The following is a 21,218-nucleotide window of genomic DNA, read 5'->3' as shown; positions in this document are numbered from 1 at the left end:
TGTGACCCATGGATCCCTTTCTGCAGTATTCTTTCCTAAGCAGTCCTTTCCATTTTGTATGTGTCCAACTGACTGTTCCTTCCAAAGTAGAGTACTTTGCATTTGTCCTTATTGAATTTCATTCCATTTACTTCAGACCATTTCTCCAGTTTGTCCAGATCATTTTGAATTGTAATCCTATCCTCCAAAGTATTAGCAACCCCTCCCAGCTTGGTATTTTCCACAAACTTTATAAGTGTGCTGATCCCACGAGATATGCCCTTCCAGTTTGACTGTGAACCACTGATGACTACTCTCTGGGAATAGTTTTCTACCCATTTATGCACCCACCTTATAGTAGCTCCATCTAGGTTGTATTTCCCTAGTTTGTTTATGAGAAGGTCATGCGATACAGTATGAAAAGCCTTACTAAAGTCAAGATATATCACATCTACCACTTCCCCCTCTCCCCGCTACCTCCCTTCCCAATCCAAAAGGCTTGTTACCCTGTCAGAGAAAGCTATTAGGTTGGTTTGACAGGAAATCCATGCTGACTGTTACGTATCACCTTATTAGCATCTAGGTGTTTGCAAATTGAATGCTTAATTATATGCTTCCGTGGAAGATAATTGCTAATGGCTCAGATATCTCCTCAGTCAGCTCTTTGAGTATTCTAGGATTTATTTCATCAGACTCTGGTGACTTGAAGACAGCTAACTTGTCTAAGTAATTTTTAACTTGTTTTCTTTCCCTATTTTAGCCTCTGATCCTACCTCATTTTCACAGGCATTCATTAAGTTAGATGTCCAATACAAAATAATGGAGTTATTAAATCTTTATAGAGAGTGATTTTCTTATTGTTATCAAGGAAAGTAACAGCTCCTGATCACCAGCGGAATCTTTAGTCATAAGTTAGGTGCTGCTCAGTGTGCCACATTTCATGGGGATGTCATTCTGGGAGAGTTGCATTGCATGAACAAGCCATCCAACCAAAAGACTGGTCTAGAACCCAATCCCTGAGAACACAGATCAGACTAAAGATAAATCTTTGACCAAGAGAGGTAAAGGAAAAGAAAGAGCGGCTGGATGGAAGGAGACAGAAAAAAGGGGGTGGCCTTTTGGGTAGTGGAGAAGCAAAATAGTTGGGAGTGTCCGTTTGATACCTGTGAACAACAACAATCCCCTTAGCCAGTGCATATCCTATCAACTATAGGTGGGCAATGTGTTTTATAAAATCACTCATCATAGCTGTACAACAGCATTAATAATGCTGATGAGCGCAACATGTACATGTATGTATAATAAATATGAATGTCTGAAGTAATGATTAATGTTACAGTTTTTATTGCAAAATAACCTTCTGTCTTGTACATTTCCATTTCCATGTATTCAGAAAGTCACTTTTTATAGCTTAAGGCATTATCTGGTTTAGAAATTATTAGTGGAGAAATCATGTATACATTCAAGCTGAGATTAGAAAATAATATGCTGCAGAATTCTTGGTGACTTTGAGACTTTTTATACTTAAGATTATTGTCAATTGTCCATGTGATGTAGGTACTGAAATCCTAGGTGGAAGTAAACTGTATCCATCGAAATATGCTGTTCCCAGTAAATTTGTTCTGTAATATGCACATTGATTAGACTTATATGGTTAAGGCAGGATATGTACATTTTTTTGTAAGTAAACATTACTTTTACTTCAACTGTACATTAGGAATACATTTAAATATGAAATTAAATAAGTTTTACTCTAGTGTATTGTATTCATAGTATAAAGATTCATGGCTTCAATATTTTGCATAATAAATGTTTAAACACTATGTTATATCATGTTTTTAGAGCTTTATTTATTTTGCTTGGGTAAACAAATGCTGTATTGTTAATCCTCTGGTGCACAGGGTGTTTATGCATGATGCAATGGTCTATTTAGATACATCAATTTCTTTAAGAAATTTCAGTTATTTCAGAGTGTGTCTTACAATAAAATGCCATTGTAAGGTTATAGTTTCATTCTTTGAATGAAAAAGATATTACATGTAGCATATACACAAAGGAATGAATTTGCCTTGTTGCAGATATCAGATATTTTCTCTAGGAAAAAAAATCCTTATGTAGTAAAGTGTGGTGTCTGTATCTAAGATTTGAAAATTCTGTACTGAAAATTCTACAGTATTTATTTTCTTGAATACCCATAAACTAGCAGTTAAAGTCCACAGCTGAGAGCGCAATCCTGTAAAACCATATTCACACAAGCTTTCATTGGAACCATTGGCATGAGTTAGGGATTGAAAATGCTTAATGAGGAGACAGCTACCTATGTATGAAATCTAAAGAGTCCATATGACAAAAGATGCTACCATATTTGATTGGTATCATCTGCCATCTCAATAGAGGCCATAGGCTTAAAGGCTGTGAAGCCTGTTTTTAGCCTTACGGGTGATCTTTTCCATAGGTCAGGTTTCAGGTATATTGGAGGACCATTATCTTGTCCATACCTGCTTTGTACATAGATAGAAGCATCCAGTGTAAACAGATTTTAGCCTATCACCTTTCATGAATATATATATAGATATAAGAAGACAGTGTCCCATATTTTAAGAAAACCTAAACGCTAAAGGCCTACAATATAAATTTATAACATACTGTTTTTAGATGAACACATTAAGCTTATATTTAAATCCTCTGCCTGTGAAAAACTGTAGCAGCTCCATAAGAGATTCAGTTGACCTAGTGAATAATGTGATTCTTTTTTAATATATTGATACCTCTTTTCCGATTAAACCCTGGCTCAGTTTTACTCTTACATTGAGGAAGTACCATTTTCCACTAATAAAAATCTCATGATTATCAATTACCAGCACTAATGAAGTTAATAAAAACTAAAGATGAAGTATTCTCCAAGAAAATGGAAGGGTTTTGTTCACGTGCTTAATTAAGACATTCAGTAATAATATTTAATATAATGGATTAAGTTTGTAATTTAATATAGTCAAGATTTGGTACCACACTATACCTTGTGAGAATCTTCATATTACAGTGAAGGTCCAGTAAACCTGGTAGATTTTTTTTTTTGGTTTATGGGAGTGGGTTTTGGTATGTGCGGGTGGGGAGTGTTATTTGTTGATTGTAAAACCCAATTGTACCAGCTCCCTCCTAAGATCCTAATTATATAGTCTATAAACTAGAACTGATTCAACAGATATTCTGTAAAATCCCAAAAATATGCACATTAAAGCAGCCCCAGACACACTAGCTCACTCCCCGTCCACACTGGCAAGGTACGTAGAGCGCTCTGACTCCATGGCTACAGCGCTGCTGGTACTCCACCTCAGCGAGTGGAATAACGTTTGCTGCGCCCCGCTGGAGCGCCACGGTGCCAGTGTGGACGAGGTGTTGCATTACTGTGCTCTGATCTGCCTCCGGAAACGTCCCTTAATCCCCTTAAGTCAAGTGGCCACTCTTCTCAGTGTTTTGAACTTGCTGTAGGAATGCGGATATGCCATTTGAAAGCTCTGTTTCTGACAGTCGGCTGCTTATCTGCTCCAAGACAGATTAGTGTGAAATGCTGTGTGAGAGAGAGCGGGAGAGAGAGAGAGGCGGGTGGGGAGGGTGGGTCTGCTGCTGTCTGAACTTACAAGACAGTATGCTGACATACTCTCAGCCCCCCAAAAACCCACTCTCTCTCCCCCACATACACACAACACACTCCCTGTCACACCCCACCCCACCCCACCCCCCATTTGAAAAGCACATTGCAGTCACTTGCATGCTTGAATAGCTGCCCATAATGCACTGCTCCCAATGCTGCTGCAAGTGCCACAAATGTGGCCATGCCAGTGCACAAGCATCTCTCAGTGTGGACAGACTGCAGCGCTTTCCTTACTGCACTCTCCGAAGGCGGGTTTAACTCACAGCACTCTACATCTGCAAGTGTAGCTATGCCCTACATTAGCTCTCCTTTCAATCTGCCTTCAACCTGATTGGATCCAATGCCTTTCTCCTTTAAAAGAAACCAGATAATTGAATTAAAGGGCTATGCAGTGACTCCTAGTTGCTCTCAGTGGCAGAGAAACTGAAACTGCCACATTAAAGTCTGCTCCAGAGAAGCTTATGGACTGCAGCACACTATGTTGCAGCTGAGGTAAATACCTCAATGACAGTGCAGTGCTGTCGTCTTTTAAGAGACAGCAGCATTGAGTACCATCCAGGCACTGTTTCTGCAATGGAATGTTCCAGCATTCATGTACCTGCACAGAATCCCAGTGAATGGTTCCCAACCTGTAGTGGCAGATCGCTTTGCAGAATTGACGCCATTCTGGTTTGTAATACACAGAAAGAGAGAGAAATACTACTGCATGATGCATATTTTTTACATCTTTTATCTTGTGATATTAACTACAGTATTGTCTTTAAATTATTAGGATTATTTGCTGTGATACTTAAAACCTAGAGTGTTTAGTTCATATCAGCGATGGGTAATATAACTGAATTGTTTGAGAAAGTGTTTCTTTAAATGTACACTTTTTTATACGATTACTATCATTGCACAAACCTTAATTATCCATTTTTAACAGATCCAGTGTTTCTGATTATGGATGTACACTATAATAGCCTCCATGATTTAGCAAAAGATATCTTTATTTCTTTCTCCATCCCTTCCTCCTTTTTTTCTTTTAATAAATAAAATTATGGTACAGAGTGTAAAGTAGTTTGAGAATTTTTACAGAACGGCCAAGAAAAGTGAAATCAAAAGATTTGATTTGTGGTTTAATGTAAACAATATTACTGACTCAACAGATGTAACTTGGGGTGCAAAGAGTTCCACAGATGAGGGGTATAATAAGAAAAGGACCTAGCCCCAGTGACCTTGGTCCATAGCCAAACTACAGACAGGAGAGTCTCTGAAGCAAAGTTGAATGTGCACCCAGAAATTTAAGAAACCAAAAGGTCCCTAAGGTAACTAGAAGCAAGGCCATGAAGAGCATTATAAGTAAGTATTTTTTTAAAAATCAATACAATTTTATACAGAGACATACTTTATTTTATTTTAATATTAGTATGCTATGATTATTGCTAAATATATTCCCGGCAATAAAATTCTACAAAAGATTGAGTTAATATTAGAAAATTAATCAAGAGAGCAGCACAGAGAAGAGAATTTCAGTATTTAACTAAGATGAATTGAAAGTGTAAACAATTTTGCAATTCATACTCTTTGTTTAAGACCAGCAGGGCACGCCTTACATGTTTTTGCTGCTAATTAAGTGAGGGGAAAAATACATTCTTGACCTGGATTTAATTGATTTCATTCAGATAGTATATGAAGTTGAATATTTCATGTGATAGAACTTAACATCTTTTGTGACAATGTGATTCATATAGGCATTAGTCATAAATGGTTATAATATACTTTGACATAATTAAACAGTGGAATGCTACTTATTTACATGAGAAAAGATTCAGCATTATCTCTGACCTAGATTATATTTTTGATGCCAGAGTAGCTGTCTCGAACTAAGAAATGAAGCCAAAACTCTACGGTAATTTTTTTTAAAAAGCTCTTTTTGTACATTTGTATAATCAAAATATAAGGTTATACCATATTGACAGTTAGCAGATGGAAAAAACAACACTCCTAGGAAGCTCAAAGAATGCACTGGGAATCTATGCTATAAATACCAGGCTAATTCCAGAGCTTCATTATTTTTCCAAAGCTTTCTTAGAGCATTCCTTAATCTTTTACGGGAGGGAGTTATTGGTAGTCCCTTTAAAAAAAAAAAAAAAAAAAAGTTGTCTTAGTCCTCCATAGGCCTATTTAGGATACTGCCTTGAGATATTGTCCCTAAAACACACCTACTTGTGAAATCATTTTTCTATACCTCTTTGTTCTAGATTTCTCCTTGCTCACGCATTGTTTCTTCCTTTGGTAGTTTCCATCAGACAATCCATAAAATGGAGGGGAGGAGCAAATATAGAATGTTGTGACTATAGCACATCACTGTGTATAATCAACCATGTCCGCTTGTGTGAAATGCTCCACCAGAAAACTCACACTTCTGTGTTCCTCAACTCATTTTGAATCTGAGATTCAGTGGTCAAGTTCTCCCTTTATAGCAGGGGCGGACAAACTTTTTGGCCCGAGGGCTGCACCGGGTTTCCAAAATTGTATGGAGGGCCGGTTAGGGGAGGCTGTGCTGCCCCAAACTGCCAGGCATGGCATGGCCTGGCACCTTCCCTCTATCTGACACCCCCCTCCGCTACTTCCCCTCTGCTAAGTAGTGTATTACTCTACTGTTGTAGCAGACTTTAGCCAGTTCACAGAATCACTATAATAGTTAATAGACCCTAAGACAAGATGTCACTAAGAGAAGCCCTGAATTCAGAGTTAATTTTATTTTTATATGTGTATCCAAGAAAGAAGAGATTTTATGGGCCTGATATTTAACTGCACAAAGCATGAAATTGTAAGGATGAAGTGTCTCTTAGGACTCCCTATTGAAGTTAGCAAAATGCAATAGTCATTGGAGAGTGATCAGACAGAATCCATACTAATTAAAATATAAGAACTCTCCACTCATGAAATGTCTTTTTGATTTCTGCACTTCTGTTTTGTTTGAGTAATACTTTTAGGAAACTGTACTATTTCCAGGAATCTTAAACCGTGTGTGTCCAGGTTTGTATTCCTCAAATACCCAACACTGGAGGAGACTGAACAGAGCACACACAAAAATCTAGATCACAGGTCTTCCAATCCTTGTGGATTCTAATTTTGCATAAGCACACAAATTGTTGGTGTTGTTTTATCCTCACTTTGTGTTTTCCTGAAAGTTTATTGCTATTGTTGATCTGTGTGAAAAAAGTTTTCAATGTGTGGTACAGATATTTATAGTCTATCTTCATTGATGGGAGTTTTTAATATATAAAAGTGAACGGATTTTTTTCCCCCATACGTAAATGAACATTGTGTAAGACACTACATCCAAAACAGGGTGAAATTCTGGCTTTGTTGAAGTCAATGGAAGCTTTGCCATTGGCTTCAATGGAGCCAAGATGCCTGGGTAGCTAAAGCATACATTTTAAAAACAGCACTGTAAGGTGTTTTATCGTAAAAAAAAAAAAAAAAAAGTCTGAGTTCAGGGATCTTTATTTTTCCTGCAAGAGTTGAGGACCTCACAAACACCTAAAATGAAGCAGGGAGTTGCATTTATTTGTGTCACAGTACAATTCTGTTACTCCATTAATGTCTTTATGGTGCATTAAACATGTTAAAACACTTTTAAATTTTCAGTAATACAAATATTCCTTATTAGTATTTATTAATAGGACTCATTTACCATTAGGTACAAGGGCACACAAGATGTTACATAGTCTCAGATATCAAAGAAACCATAACACAAGGAGAAACAAAATATCATCTCTTTTATGTACACTTCTTTGGCGCTCTCTGGTCGTGCTGAGAGTTTGGACCACAGCTTTTCTCAGCTTCGCTCATAGGGAAGATTCAAACCAGCTCATTTGAGTTTTAACTTTGTTTCTGGCAAGAAGTATAGTTCTTAGATTGTGACAAAGCAATCAAATTTCCAGGTTTTCCATTCTTTTGGGAAGATTTTAGCAGCTTCCTCACTCTATTGCCTCCAGAGAGAGAGAGAGAGAGAGAGCGCACACTTCTTCCCTCCCTTTTTACATCCATATGCTCCTTACCCTCCTTTTTGTCTTCACTCTCTTGATGACCCCAGGTAGATTGCTTCTTTCCAGTTGGTAGACTGAGCAATTTTTCTGGGGTGGGTCAGGCCTTTGGCTTCCTTTATTCCTTATGAAAAGAACCCTTTCTTGTCTGACCTAGTGTAGAGTATATACATCCTATTTCACATATGCTGAAAACAGGATGTCTGGGTACTCTTCTCCATTTTTTCTTGACACAGTACTTCTCCAAGGCCAATTAGGGACTAGAATGAAAATGCTTTATTAAAATTGTATGACGCTGGCTGGCAACACAGTTTGTGTTTGAGATTTCAGATGGCTATTTCATGAGGACTCTTTAGTAAAACAGTTAATAGACTTTTGTGGTTATGTTGTCCATAACCTAAAAAAATGAAGAAAACATTATTGTTCTTGGCGCTCTCTCCCCATTTCATTCTGAAATCATGCCTCTGAGACCTCAGTCTGAGTACAGTTTTTTCACTGGATGTAAAAATATTTCAGCCTTCTCCCCTTGAGCTTCCTTAATAGAAAACTCTTGTATATTGCTGCAGTAGCAACACATCTATTCTGTTCCTTATACTTCGGTAAATGTCTGTAATACCACATTTGCAAACTTACTTTTTATCCTTATGATACACAGACAAGTAGATACCTCATGTTAAATGTTATGTGAGTTCTCAAAAATTCATATCTTTTTTTGATTAAATTCATCCCTGTAGAAAGAGCCAGCACAAGGCCATTGCACCAATTACTTCCCCCTTATTCCCTCACAATAAGGCTTATTTTTTAGTAATCTGTCCTCTGTTGTCCAGTCCCAGCACCTGGAAGTCAGAGGTTTAGGGACACACAGAGCCTGGGGTTGCATTCCTGACCATCCTGGCTAATAGCCATTGATGGACCTATCCTCCATGAACTTATCTTATTCTTTTTTTAACCCAGTTATACTTTTGGCCTTCACAACGTCCCCAGTAACGAGTTCCACAGGTTGACTGTGTGTTGTGTGAAGAAGCACTTACTTTTGTGTATTTTAAACCTGTTGCTTACTAATGTCATTGGGTGACCCCTCGTTCTTGTGTTATGTGAAGGGGTAAATAACACTTCCTTATTCACTTTTTCTATACTATTCATGATTTTTATACACCTCTATCATATTCCCCCTTAGCCGTCACTCTTCCAAGATGAATAGTCTCAATCTTTTTAATCTCTCCTCTCATGGGAGCTGTTCCATACTTCTAGTCATTATTACTGTTAATTTATCAATTTGTTCCAAAACCACCTCTATTGACACCACAATCTGGGACAACGCCTCAGATTTGTCACCTAAAAAGAATGGCTCTGGTATCAGAATCTCCTTCACATCTTCTCCAGTGAAGACCGATGCAAAGAATTCATTTAGCTTTTCCACAATGGCCTTTTCTTCCTTGAGTGCACCTTTAACACCTCAGTCACCTAGAGGCCCCACTGGTTGTTTGGCAGGCTTCCTGCTTCTGATGTACTTATAAAAACTAACAGGATTTTTTTTTTTTTGGTCTTTTGCTATTGGCTGTTAAATTTCTTTTTTAAGGCCAATTTTCAAAAATTCTTGATTTGCCAGTAATCTGACTGGTGATTGGATAAAAGAACACACAAATGTAGAGTAATCTTTATTTAAAATTCCTTTTATTTAATAGAGAGAGGCTGTGGAAGTGATATAGTTAATCCCATGAATTTATCCCCAAGAGTCAATAACAACATTCTGACCTAGAGGCCAACCTCTGAGTTCCTATTTGTTTTATAAAAAAAACAATTATTTGATTAAATATGTATAAATATGACAGAGACTTCTGCAGCTTATAAATATTTATTTGGCAAATAGGGACTTGATGGGGTAAATACCCAAAATAATTACTATTTGGGGCCAAATTTTGGCCTGGCTTGAATGCAGCACACTAAAGGAAGGAAATGCAAAGTGTGTCTTTACAGTACAGCCATGCGTATTTCCTCATGGGTAGCATCTTGAGTGGGTAAGCAGAGACTAAAGAACTGCTGCATCCCTCCCTCCTGCAAATGACTAGAAAGGGGGCCCAATGAGTGTAGTCACTGGGTGGAGCCTTGAGTCTATCAGCTCCACTGTCAAAACACCAGGCAGCAGAGAGTAGGAATAAACCTGGCATAATTTTAATCCCTTGCTGGAATAGGAGAGAGATTGTGATTCAGGGAGCACAAAACTACACTGCCACTTACTCTGAAGTAAAGGCAAACCCACAACTGAGCACTTTATTAATATTATTGCTAAAATAAAAATAATCTTGATCAGAACAGACTTTAAACATCAGATTTATTTTGCCATGCTTGTGGTGTTTTAAACAAAATAATGTGCCTTTGTGTTAACAAGCAGGCAGTTGCTTCAAAGTCATTTGCCAGTAGAAATAAAAGACTAAGAAATTTGTCTACCCAAGTGAGTTTATACAAATTTAGGGCAAACTGAGAATTATTAAAGGTTAAACTTTTATTATAATATACATTTGTGTATCTTCTGTATCAACTAGTCCTTTGTTTTTCAGCTTAGAATGAACAGGATGAACATACCCACCTTATGTGTAATCCTTAGCAAGGAAAAAGGTCAGTTTTTGCTTCCTGCTACAATTACATACTGTACTTTACTTTGTTAATTGAAAAGCAATAAGTACTTTTTAGTTGGACCACTTCTGATCATGTGACTTGTATAATAAACCAAAATAATGCATGTTGGGATGGGGAGAGAGAGAATTTTCTAACTGAGAAGTGTATTCCCTAAACAACTCACTCAGGTTGAATAATGTAGATGAAAGAGCTGGTTGAGAATTTTCTGCCTGAATGATTTTCCAATGGAAAATGCCCTTATCAGAAAATCAGTTTTTTTCACAGAAAGTTTTCAATTTTGCTGAAAAGTTTCAGTTTTCCATGAGGAAAATCAAAATCATGGCTTCCAAGCAGCCTGCCAGAGGCTGTGTCCTAACTCTCTGGCTCTCAGCCAACCCCACCCCGCTGCACCCAGTCAGGCTGCAAGAGAGGCAGACAGCTGGGCATTCAGCCCTTGTCTTAGAAGGAAGTGAGGAGGCTGAGCATCTCTCTATCTGCATCTTATCAATTTCACTTTGTCTGCTGTGCGAAAGTGAAAGTCACAAGTCTTCCAGATGGGAAATGGAAGAATTCTGTGTTGGTTCTTCCAAAACTTGAATTTTTCTAGAAATCCCTTCCTGGAGAAAAAAGGTTGCATTTTTGGCTTTTTGTCCCAATTTGGAATGATTCCCCCACGTACACACCTTGCAAAATTTATTTACTGAAAGAGGTTTCTATTTTCTGACTGGCTCTAGCAGATGGAGAAGATAAAGGTATAAGAAAAGGTCATATATACAAGGATGGTTTATTTATTGAATTATTACCCCTAAAGTTAATGGGCTTCATGGCCAAAAGAGATGTATGTGTGGTAATTGTTCATGGAGTGAACAAAATCACCTGCTTTTTTGTTGTTATAGAAATGCTTGAGCTTCTGGACCCCTTTTCAGGAAACCATCTGTTAAGTGTAGAGATAACTGGCTAAGAATGGGAAAACGTAATACGAAATACATTATAAATGTTTCAGTAGGGCCAAATCCTGCAAATCCCTATGTACACAAGTAGTTCTTTCTTATGTTTATTAATGGGATACCCATTAACTGAAGTGAGGGACTACTCATGCGTGAGAGAGCTTGCAGAAGATAAAATGGTTTTTCTTTTGTTTGCTTGTTTATTGACAGTTACTCTATATCTCTCTTTTCCTACACAACTTAAGGGCAAAACTTTGGTCCCAAGAAAGTCAATAGAATTTTTTTCCATTGACTTCAGTGGGACCAGGATTCAGTCCAAAAAGTAGAAGAGCCACATTTCAGTCCCACATGAGTGACAAGTATTGCCACTTATTTTAAAACAGAAGCTGTCATACTTAACTGAGTAAGTGCAAGAGCATTTCATACTGATGCAAGTGTACCTGCTGCACATCTGAAATACTGTCCCTTAAAGTGATGATAATCAGATAATACTGTAATTGTACCACACAAAAAAAGCCACAACCACATACCTCTTAGAAGAAATTATATGGCATACATCTTAATATAGAACAGGGGTGCTCAAACTGGGGGTCAGGACCCCTCAGGGGGTCGCAAGGTTATTACATGGGGGGTCTCGAGCTGTCAACCTCCACTCCAAACCCCGCTTTGCCTCTAGCACTTATAATGGTGTTAAATGTATAAAAAAGTGTTTTAACTTATAAGAGGGGTCGGACTCAGAGACTTGCTATGTGAAAGAGGTCACCAGTAAAAAAGTTTGAGCGCCACTGATACAGAAGCTGGAGCAGGAGGAAGGGAGAAAGGGTGGCATGAATGGCTCTAAGCCCTTCTTGCACTGTCCTAATCCCAGGACCATCTATGCAACAGTCAAATACCAAGCATAAATTAAGTAACAATGTAAGTAAAGGCTGCTCAAATTTGCACTGACTGTCACTGCCCCCAAAGGGCTGTTCCAGCAATCATTGGTCAGCCAGGCATGTTCCATTTTGCACAGGCACAGCCCTTACAATGGCAGCTCAGGAAGGTGGGAGGCAACATTGGAGCCCCTTCAGTAGCTCTATGCACCCAAGGATTTCCCTACACTGGGGGGAATCCTCCATATGTATGGCTAAGCAGACTGTAAGCACATGTGATGTGAAGTTACCCCAGCAATTTTCTATAATTTATCATCCACATCTGGTCTTTTGTTTATATCTAAATTTCCTATTAATGTAATTTTAGTAATAATAAACTGATGATACATGTCAGCTCTTTACTACACAGTACAAAAGTAAGCTGAAATTGGTATGTGATATTTGGCTTGCCTCTAATATTTCAACATTGATTTAGAATAGGCAGTTGTTTGTTTTAAATTTACCTTTAAGGGACCAATCCTGTGTACATTTAATTCTATAAATACCCTTTTATTGCATATGCAACTCTGTTGGAAACAGTAAGAATATTTATGTAAGTAAGTGTGTGCAGGATCATGTCCAAATATTGCAAACATCTCTTCAGGGCTCAGAATCACTCAAATTCAAAATGTAAGAACCGATTTTAATGTCTTTATCTATGTAGATTAGAATCCGAAAGAGGCATTCATTTTATTTTACTGCATGATAATTGCAGGTTGGCACCAAAACACCATTAAACGTTATCCTAAATTCTTTCAAAAAGAATGCCAAACCTTCTGTACTGGTAGCAGCTAGTTTTAGTTTTCAAAACATGCTATAAGTACCTCATCCACTATGTTACAAATAAAATTGTTTGAAATATTGAATCTGCCATAGGTTTTTTTTCTTAAAAGAAAAATAAGTCAAAGAAACTTTTCCCTGAGGGGAGAAAAAGCATTAGGGTAAAATTTTTATCTATCAAAATAAAGAGCATTGATTTAGTATCATTTATCTTCACAACTAAATGGAAACCAGATTTTGGATATAGTCTTTCTTCAGTTTGCACACACAAGTCCCATTAATGCCAACCAAACCAATACATGCACAGAAGGGAAAAATATAGTCCTTTGGGAGTAACAACTTCGGGGTGTGTGTGTGTGTGTGTGTTTGAAGAAGTATTTATTTAAACTTGCTAAATGCTCATATTACACAAAAGTGTAATTAGGTCTATGACCTATTTAAAATAACCAATAGACTCTTGTGGTTGGGTGGTTTGAACACATACTCAAATACTGATTTACTTCCTTCTTTCTGATTCTTGTTGCTTGTTCATAGTGAGCACCACATTATCTAAATACTTGATTTTAATTCACAAAATTTCTCATCTACGAATTCATATTGGACAACAAGAATAATTTAAAGCGTTCATGACCAATATGGCTGATCCAAAAATATTAGGATTTCAACTTTTGCTGTTGTACTTAAACATATATTACTGAGTTGCTTCAGTATTCAAACCAAAACATTTAAATAAAGTTATCAAGGGGTTTTTATCTTTTAGCTTCTTACAATAAAAGAAGGTTTGGTCCTCCATTCCAGTTTACTGAGAATCACTTTTTTGGGGGGGAAAGGTCCACTAGAATTAATTGTTAGATTTTGTAAAACAATGAAAGATGTTGTATTATTGCAATAGAAACATTCATAAATCATTCTGTACAGGTCTGTAGCATACTACATTGAAGACAGCCAGCATGAGCTAACTAAACACTGTTTTATTAGACCAAGTAATGATACAGAGCTTGTATTAAGGTGCCTGAATATTTAATTTTATGTTAACATAGTTTGTTATTTTAAGAGTATTCTTCTCAAGAAAGACTAGGGAAATTGTTGATTATTTGCTGAATGTTTCAGTAAACAATTTTAAGAACAGCACTTGGGGGAAAAAAACATTTCATGTCTCTAAAAATAGCTTAGTCACATGACTTAGTACTTTAGCACAAAAGCATAATTTACAGGTTTAATTTGCAATCCCACTATATTTTTGACATTCTCTTGCACAGAAGCTCAGTCTGAATGACTCACATGACTTAATATTTCTCTGCATTGAGTGCTCTGTACCTAGTACAAAGCAAGATGATTTAATGTAATTTATACAATTTGGGTCTCTGCATTCTTTCTGCACAAGAGTGATTTTTTTTAACTCTCGAATGCTTTGTTTTTGAATTCACACATTGCACAATTAATGAACTTTTGGGGTCATCTTAAGCAAGGGATGAGTGTCGTACCAACAGATCATATCCACTGACTATATTTCCAGCGGGCTGATTTTTAAAAAAACATGTAAGTAAAAACTAATGGAGACTTTGAGTTCCATTTTTACATCAGTTTTTTAATTATTATTCTGTATTTTATCACAACTTAATGGCCTGTGTGCAAAATGATCTAATGAGAAGCTGTCAGATAAAAGCAAAATTTACAAATAGTTAATTTGATATTTATTGGGTCAATATTTTCTGCACTTACTAATTAAGTGCCTCTAGAATGTACAAAAAGGTACTCGTTTAATCGTTTGGCCATATATTCTATAGTCTAAAAATACTGATGAAAACTGAGTTCACCTTAAGTGATTTGGCCTTTAGGAACCAAGGGTCTGGAGTTTGGGAAATAAATTTGATCTTTCTATGTTATGTCCTTGCATCAGCCTTTGAACTCCTAGTTCCTGTATTTGCAACATTGTTCTGGTGCTTTAAAAATATTTGCAGCTGAATTAGATGTGAGGTCAGAATCAGAATGTGACCTTCAAAGATTTTCTTAACTTCATTTTCTTCTCTCTTGATCTGACAGAATTCAAAAACTACATTGATAATTTTCTGGTGAACAGATTTATTAACTTAGGTCAGCAAGAGAAGCATTTAAGCCTGTGACATGTTGAATACATTTTTTTAAATATTAAAGGCCCTTTCTTGTTCTGCCTATTGCACTTTGGAAGTTCAAATTCCCTCTCCTTCAGCTGCAGAATGTTGTGTTTGGCTTTTTGAAGCCTCCTTGTTTCTTGGTTTGGAATCGGTCTTCCTTACTAGTATGTAATACCATCAGTGGTGGGGTCTTCCAGAGCTAACTGAATATCAATGAGCTGTGGGAAAGTTTTGCTGAAGCCATGACCTGAAATGAGCTCTTATGAACTGATAAATCCATCTCACAGATCAGCCACACAGAATTAAGCTAAAAGCCATGCAACCAGAAAATCAGCCACTCATCCTCACCCCAAACAATTAAGATCTAGAGGGAAACTGCTCTTCTAGAAGTTAGTGTGGCAAGGGTCAGGGAATTATCCCATAGCACAGTAAATGTTGGGGGAGACAGAAAAATCCTCTCCAACAGAAGCAAGAGAGAGGGGAAAAAAATGCTCCCCAACCATTTGGAGGCTTGTCTTCGTTAGCCATGGTGTCTGTTTTTTTAAAAAAAAACCTTATGAAAGAGAGTTATAAATATTTTTGCTCTTTATGTGCTAGAATGTCTTAAAATACTTCAAGACATCTAAATTAACATTATAACAAAGAATATTTTGAAATGTGTGACTGGAATCTTTATTATGTAGACAGGTTCTTGCTATATAGTATTTTGTTTTTTGCTTCTTTAACGTTAGCAAACAAGTTCTATTAATTTTAATTGGGAAGTGGGTTCATTAGAGTTTCATGTTTGTGGATTGAAAAGAGGCCAGTTATTGAAAATAATAGGAATAGCTTTCAGCCATTTTAAAATGTAGACAAACCATTGTGGTCCTGTCCAGGTCACCTTTGGTAGATCTGTATGGTGCTCAAGCCAGAGGCACTTGGTAATATACATTGAGTCCATCCTGAATGTGACACAAGTGGATTGTATTCATAATAATGACTTAAAATTCCATACTACAGAGTAAATTCACTATTTTAAATTGCCTCGGGTTCATACTTGGAATGTAAATTGTTAGACTGAATACAAATTTTATTTTTAAAAAGAAAAACAAACCTAAACTGATTAAATTGTTCTGTAGCTCTAATGTATGCATTAGAAATATATATAAGAATTAATTTGTGGGTACTTATTTCTTGATATTGAGTGATACTTTTCTAAGTATAGAATATATAATATTTTTTTAAAAGAAAGAAGGAAAAGCTGTTACCTTCTTATCTGTTGATAGCCAGAGCATCTCTCTCTCTCTCCAATTCTGAGTTCCTTTTCCCCTCTAAAGTCTAGACGCTCTAAGTGGTGGGGTGTTTGAAACGGTATCTTAAGTCCACTTTGATTCTTGTATGGAGCATACAAAAGAACATAATTATAAGAATATTGATCACTTTACAGAGTAGCATTTAGTCCGTTATAAGAAAACTACTCATGGTTTTGCATCTTCATTTTCCATTGAGATTGTCTGATTACTGAAATTCAGGTGAAAAGCTCTTTTATCAGAGGTATGTCAGTGATGTAGCAGCCAACAATTGTCACCAGATCTCCAGAGGAATTACATGCAGCTTTCTCCATTCTGTTACTGTATACTGTTGTCTAGAGATTGTGGGCCAGTTACTGGCCCCCACTAATTCTGCTTGTCATTACTGTGGCCAACTGAGGATTCATAGATTCCAAGGCCAAAAGGGACCATTGTGATCATAGAATCATAGAAGATTAGGGTTGGAAGAGACCTCAGGAGATCATCTAGTCCAACCCCCAGCTCAAAGTTGGACCAACCCCAACTAAATCATCCCAGCCAGGGCTTTGTCAAGGTGGGCCTTAAAAACCTCTAAAGAAGGAGATTCCACCACCTCCCTAGGTAACCCATTCCAGTGCTTCACCACCTTCCTAGTGAAATAGTTTTTCCTAATATCCAACCAAGACCTCCCACACTGAAATTTGAGACGATTGCTTCTTGTTCTGTCATTGAGGCGGCCTACCTTCATCGACAGCGGATCCAAGTGTTTCCATATGTTGACAACTGGCTCATTTGGGGCCATGCCAGGGACCAAGTACAATCCCACGTTTGACTCACCCTAAGGACGTTCCACCAGCTGGGCCTCCTGCTCAACAATGAAAAGTTGACTCTGGAACCAACCCAGAGAATAGAGTTTATTGGGGCAGTCTTAGACTCCAGACTCCCCCGAGCCCTCTTGCTGGACGCACGCTTTCAGTCAATGGTGAACATCATCCACAGCCTTCAAAACTTCCCGACTTCCATGGTAAAGACGTGCCTCAGCTTTCTGGGGCACATGGCTTCATGCACTTACATAACCAGGCATGCCAGACTTTGGCTTCACCCGCTTCAGGCCTGGTTATCAACAGTATATTGACCAGGTCGAGACAGCCTGAGTATGGCGGTCACTGTCCCGGAATCGGTTTTGACCTCCCGCCGTTGGTGGCTGGACCCCACGTCGGTGTGCGAAGGGGGATCATTTCCCGCCCCGCAACCTTCCTTGTACCTAGTCACAGACTCATCATCTCTGGGATGGGGCGCCCACCTCAGCAAACTCCAAACGCAGGGCCTTTGGACCACGTCCGAACTAACTCTGCACATCAATGTATGAGAACTGATGTCAGTACGCCTAGCATGTCAGGCATTTTGCGGGAACCTACATGGCCATTGTGTGGCAGTACTTACAGACAACACCATGGCCATGTTCTACATCAATAAGCAAGGGGGAGCCCAGTCGTAGCCTCTATGCCAGGAGGCTGTTCGCCTGTGGGAGTTCTGCATAGTCCACTCGATACATCTGGTGGCGTCATTTCTCCCGGGGGTCCAGAACACGCTGGCAGACCACCTCAGCAGGTCCTTCCAGCCTCACAAGTGGTGGATTCGCCCAGATGTCATCCACTCCATCTTTCTGAGGTGGGGGTTTCCCCAGGTCGACCTATTCGCCTCGCACAACAATCGGAAGTGCTATGTGTTCTGTTCTCTCCAGGGACGTTCTCTGGGTTCCCTAACAGACGCTTTCCTACTTCTGTGGAGAGACCACCTGTTCTATGCTTTCCCTCCATTCCTGCTGGGCCAAGTTATGCAGGGACAGGGCATGTATGATTCTGGTCGCCCCAGCATGCCATGGCCCAGGCAGCACTGGTATACCACGCTCCTGGAGTTGTCGGTAGAGCCTCCGATCACACTCCCGCTGTGGCCAAACCTGATCTCACAAGACCACAGGCACCTTTGTCATCCCGACCTGCAATCGCTCCACCTTACAGTATGGATGCTACATGGCCAACTCGGTCGGAATTACTCTGCTCACAATCAGTGCAGCAGGTTCTGTTAGGCAGCAGGAAGCCCACCACTCGAGCCACGTACCTAGCCAAATGGAAGCGATTCTCCTGTTGGTGCGAGCAGCATGCCAGGCCCCCTTGCAGGTGTCGATACCGCTTATACTAGACTATCTCCTATCCCTAAAGCAGCAGGGCCTGGCAGTATCATCTGTCAGGGTGCACCTGGCAGCCATCTCGGCTCTCAATCCAGGAGAACGTGCTTCCTCTGTCTTCTCCAATCCGATGGTCGTTAGATTTCTGAAGGGTTTAGATCACCTCTATCCTCAGTACGACAGCCAGTTCCGGTGTGGGACCTTAACCTGGTCCTTTCCAGACTCACAGGCCCCCCGTTCGAGCCGGTGGCCACCTGCTCGCTTCTTTACCTATCTTGAAAGACAGCCTTCCTTGTAGCCATCACTTCAGCAAGACACGTGTCTGAGATCAGACCCCTCCAAGCAGCTTCACCCCTACTCTGCCTTTCTCCCCAAGATGGTATCAGCTTTTCATGTGAACCAGGACATTTTCCTCCTGGTCTTTTATCCAAAGCCACACACTACACGGCAGGATCAACGTATGCACTCCCTTGATGTTCGTAGGGCTCTAGCCTTCTATATCGAGCATACTAAGCCGTTCAGGAAAACAACCCAACTCTTACTTTCAGTGGCCAACCAGATGAAAGGCCTACTGGTCTCCTCGCAACGCATGTCCTCATGGATCACGGCCTGTATCCATGTTTGCTATGACTTGGCCAGTGTCCCGACCCCACGCCTCACCACCCATTCCACGAGGGCTGAAGCCTCATCAGCTTCTTTCCTGGCCCGGGTCCCAATACAGGAGATCTGTAGAGCTGCTGTTTGATCATCGGTACATACCTTTGCCGCTCATTATGCATTAGTTCAGCAGTCTAGAGACGATGCCGCATTTGGTTCAGCAGTTCTGCACTCAGTGACGTCTCACTCCGACCCCACCGCCTAGGTAAAGCTTGGTAGTCACCTAATCGAAATCGATATGAGCAAGCACTCAAAGAAGAAAAGACAGTTACTCATGTTTGTAACTGTTGTTCTTTGAGATGTGTTGCTCATATCCATTCCAAACCTGCCCTTCTTCCCCTCTGTCGCAGTAGCCGGCAAGAAGGAACTGAGGGAGCGCTGGGTTGGCTGGGGTATATATCCAGCGCCATTAAGGTGCCACTCCAAGGGGCTCCACAGCCAACCCACTGGGTGTTGCTAGGGTAAAAATTCTTCAACGATCGTGCACACAGCACGCGCACACCTGATTGGAATGGATATGAGCAACACATCTCGAAGAACAACAGTTACAAAGGTGAGTAATCGTCTTTTCACTGACTATAGTGCTAGATTATGAAAAATGCATTGTCCTGAATAAAGGGCATTAGAGAGTCACAAACTCCCTCATTGCTCCACAGGAGGAAACTCTCTGGGGCAATCTATACCTGGCACAGTGTATGCTGGCCAGTATACCATCCTGGCTACTGCATGGTTGGAGGGACACCGCAGTTCTGTGGAGACTATTTCTCCTCCGACATGGTGAGCATTGGTAGGAAGATCTGGCACAAGGTTTGGCTTACACCATTAAATTCCTTGTACTTGCACGTAATGATTCATCAACTCTTCCTCCCCACTCAAAACAGGCAGTATTATTAGTTTATCTTTTACTACCTATAGTATCATATGTTCAGTATCAATAGGAGTATTCAAAGAAATTGATAGGTAATATACCCTTCACATTATCAATGACATTTTTTTAACATTTTTATCTTTTTTCCCCTAGCCATCATTGAAACAAGATGAAAAAATTTAAGCTTTCATTGATTCATGTATTTTAAGGCCAGAAGGGATTTTTATGGTCATTTAGACTGACCACTTGCATAACACAGTATGACAGCAGACTATCCCGATGCAAAGGAAATATAGGAGGAAAAGTAAGAGGCCAGAATGTGAAAACATGGAAAAATTATTAAGGATGAGTACAAAAAAATAGCACAACCGTGTAGGGACAAAATCGAAAGACAAAGGCACAAGAGAGTTACTCCTAACAAGGGGCGTAAAAACCATCAGAAGAGGTTCCCCAAATACATTTGGAGCAAGAGAAAAATGAAGGAAAGTATAGGTCCACCACTTGAAAGGAGAGCCAATAACAAATGACACCAAAAATGCTGAGGTGTTTAATGCATATTTTGCTTCAGTCTTCACTGAAAGTTAATTGTGACCAGATACTTAACACACTTATTATTAGCAACAAGGGGGAAGGAGCACAAGCCAGAATAGGAGAGAAACAATTTAAAGAATATTTAGATAAGTCAAAAGTAATCAAGTCATCAGGGCTTGACAAAATTCAACCTAGGGTATGTAAGAAATTAGCTGAAACAATCTGTGAACCGCTAGCAATTGTCTTAAATTAAAAGAACTCCTGGAGGACAGATGAGGTCCCAGAAGACTGGAGAAGGGCAGACATATAGTACCTGTCTTTAAAAAGGGGAACAAAGACGACCCAGGAAATTACAGACCAGTCAGCCTAACTTCCATACCTGGAAAGATACTGGAACAAAGTGTTAATCAATTATCAAACAATAAATTAATACCTAGAGGACAACAGAGTAATAAATAACTAATAACCAACATGAATTTCTTAAGAATAAAGCATGCCCCAAACCAGCCTAATTTCTTTCTTCAACAGGGATACTGGCCTACTGTGTGCTGGGAAGTAGTAGACGTGATTTAGCTTTTGACACCGTCCCACGTGACATTCTCATAAGCAAACTTGAGAAATGTGGTCTAGATTAAATTACTGTAAAGTGAGTGTCAAGTTGGTTGAAAAA

At 39.2% G+C, this 21,218-nt stretch overlaps 1 protein-coding gene across 8 annotated transcripts in view; it reads left to right on the top strand.

Moving 5' to 3' along the window:
- Positions 1-21,218, top strand: part of MBD5 (methyl-CpG binding domain protein 5) — a 221,071-nt gene that overhangs the window by 120,307 nt on the left and 79,546 nt on the right. For 7 of the 8 annotated variants that reach the window (XM_039493824.1, XM_039493821.1, XM_039493823.1 and 4 more), the window contains 2 exons: positions 4,780-4,972; positions 10,227-10,284. The gene's annotated coding sequence lies outside the window, so the exon portion shown is untranslated. Of the gene's footprint in view, positions 1-4,779; positions 4,973-5,359; positions 5,523-10,226; positions 10,285-21,218 lie in introns of those variants that run through there. The other variant, XM_039493828.1, reaches the window with a different exon arrangement.

The sequence above is a fragment of the Mauremys reevesii genome, linkage group 11 (assembly GCF_016161935.1).
Source record: "Mauremys reevesii isolate NIE-2019 linkage group 11, ASM1616193v1, whole genome shotgun sequence".
NCBI classification, from domain to species: domain Eukaryota; kingdom Metazoa; phylum Chordata; order Testudines; family Geoemydidae; genus Mauremys; species Mauremys reevesii.
This window is presented reverse-complemented; position numbering and strand designations above follow the sequence as displayed.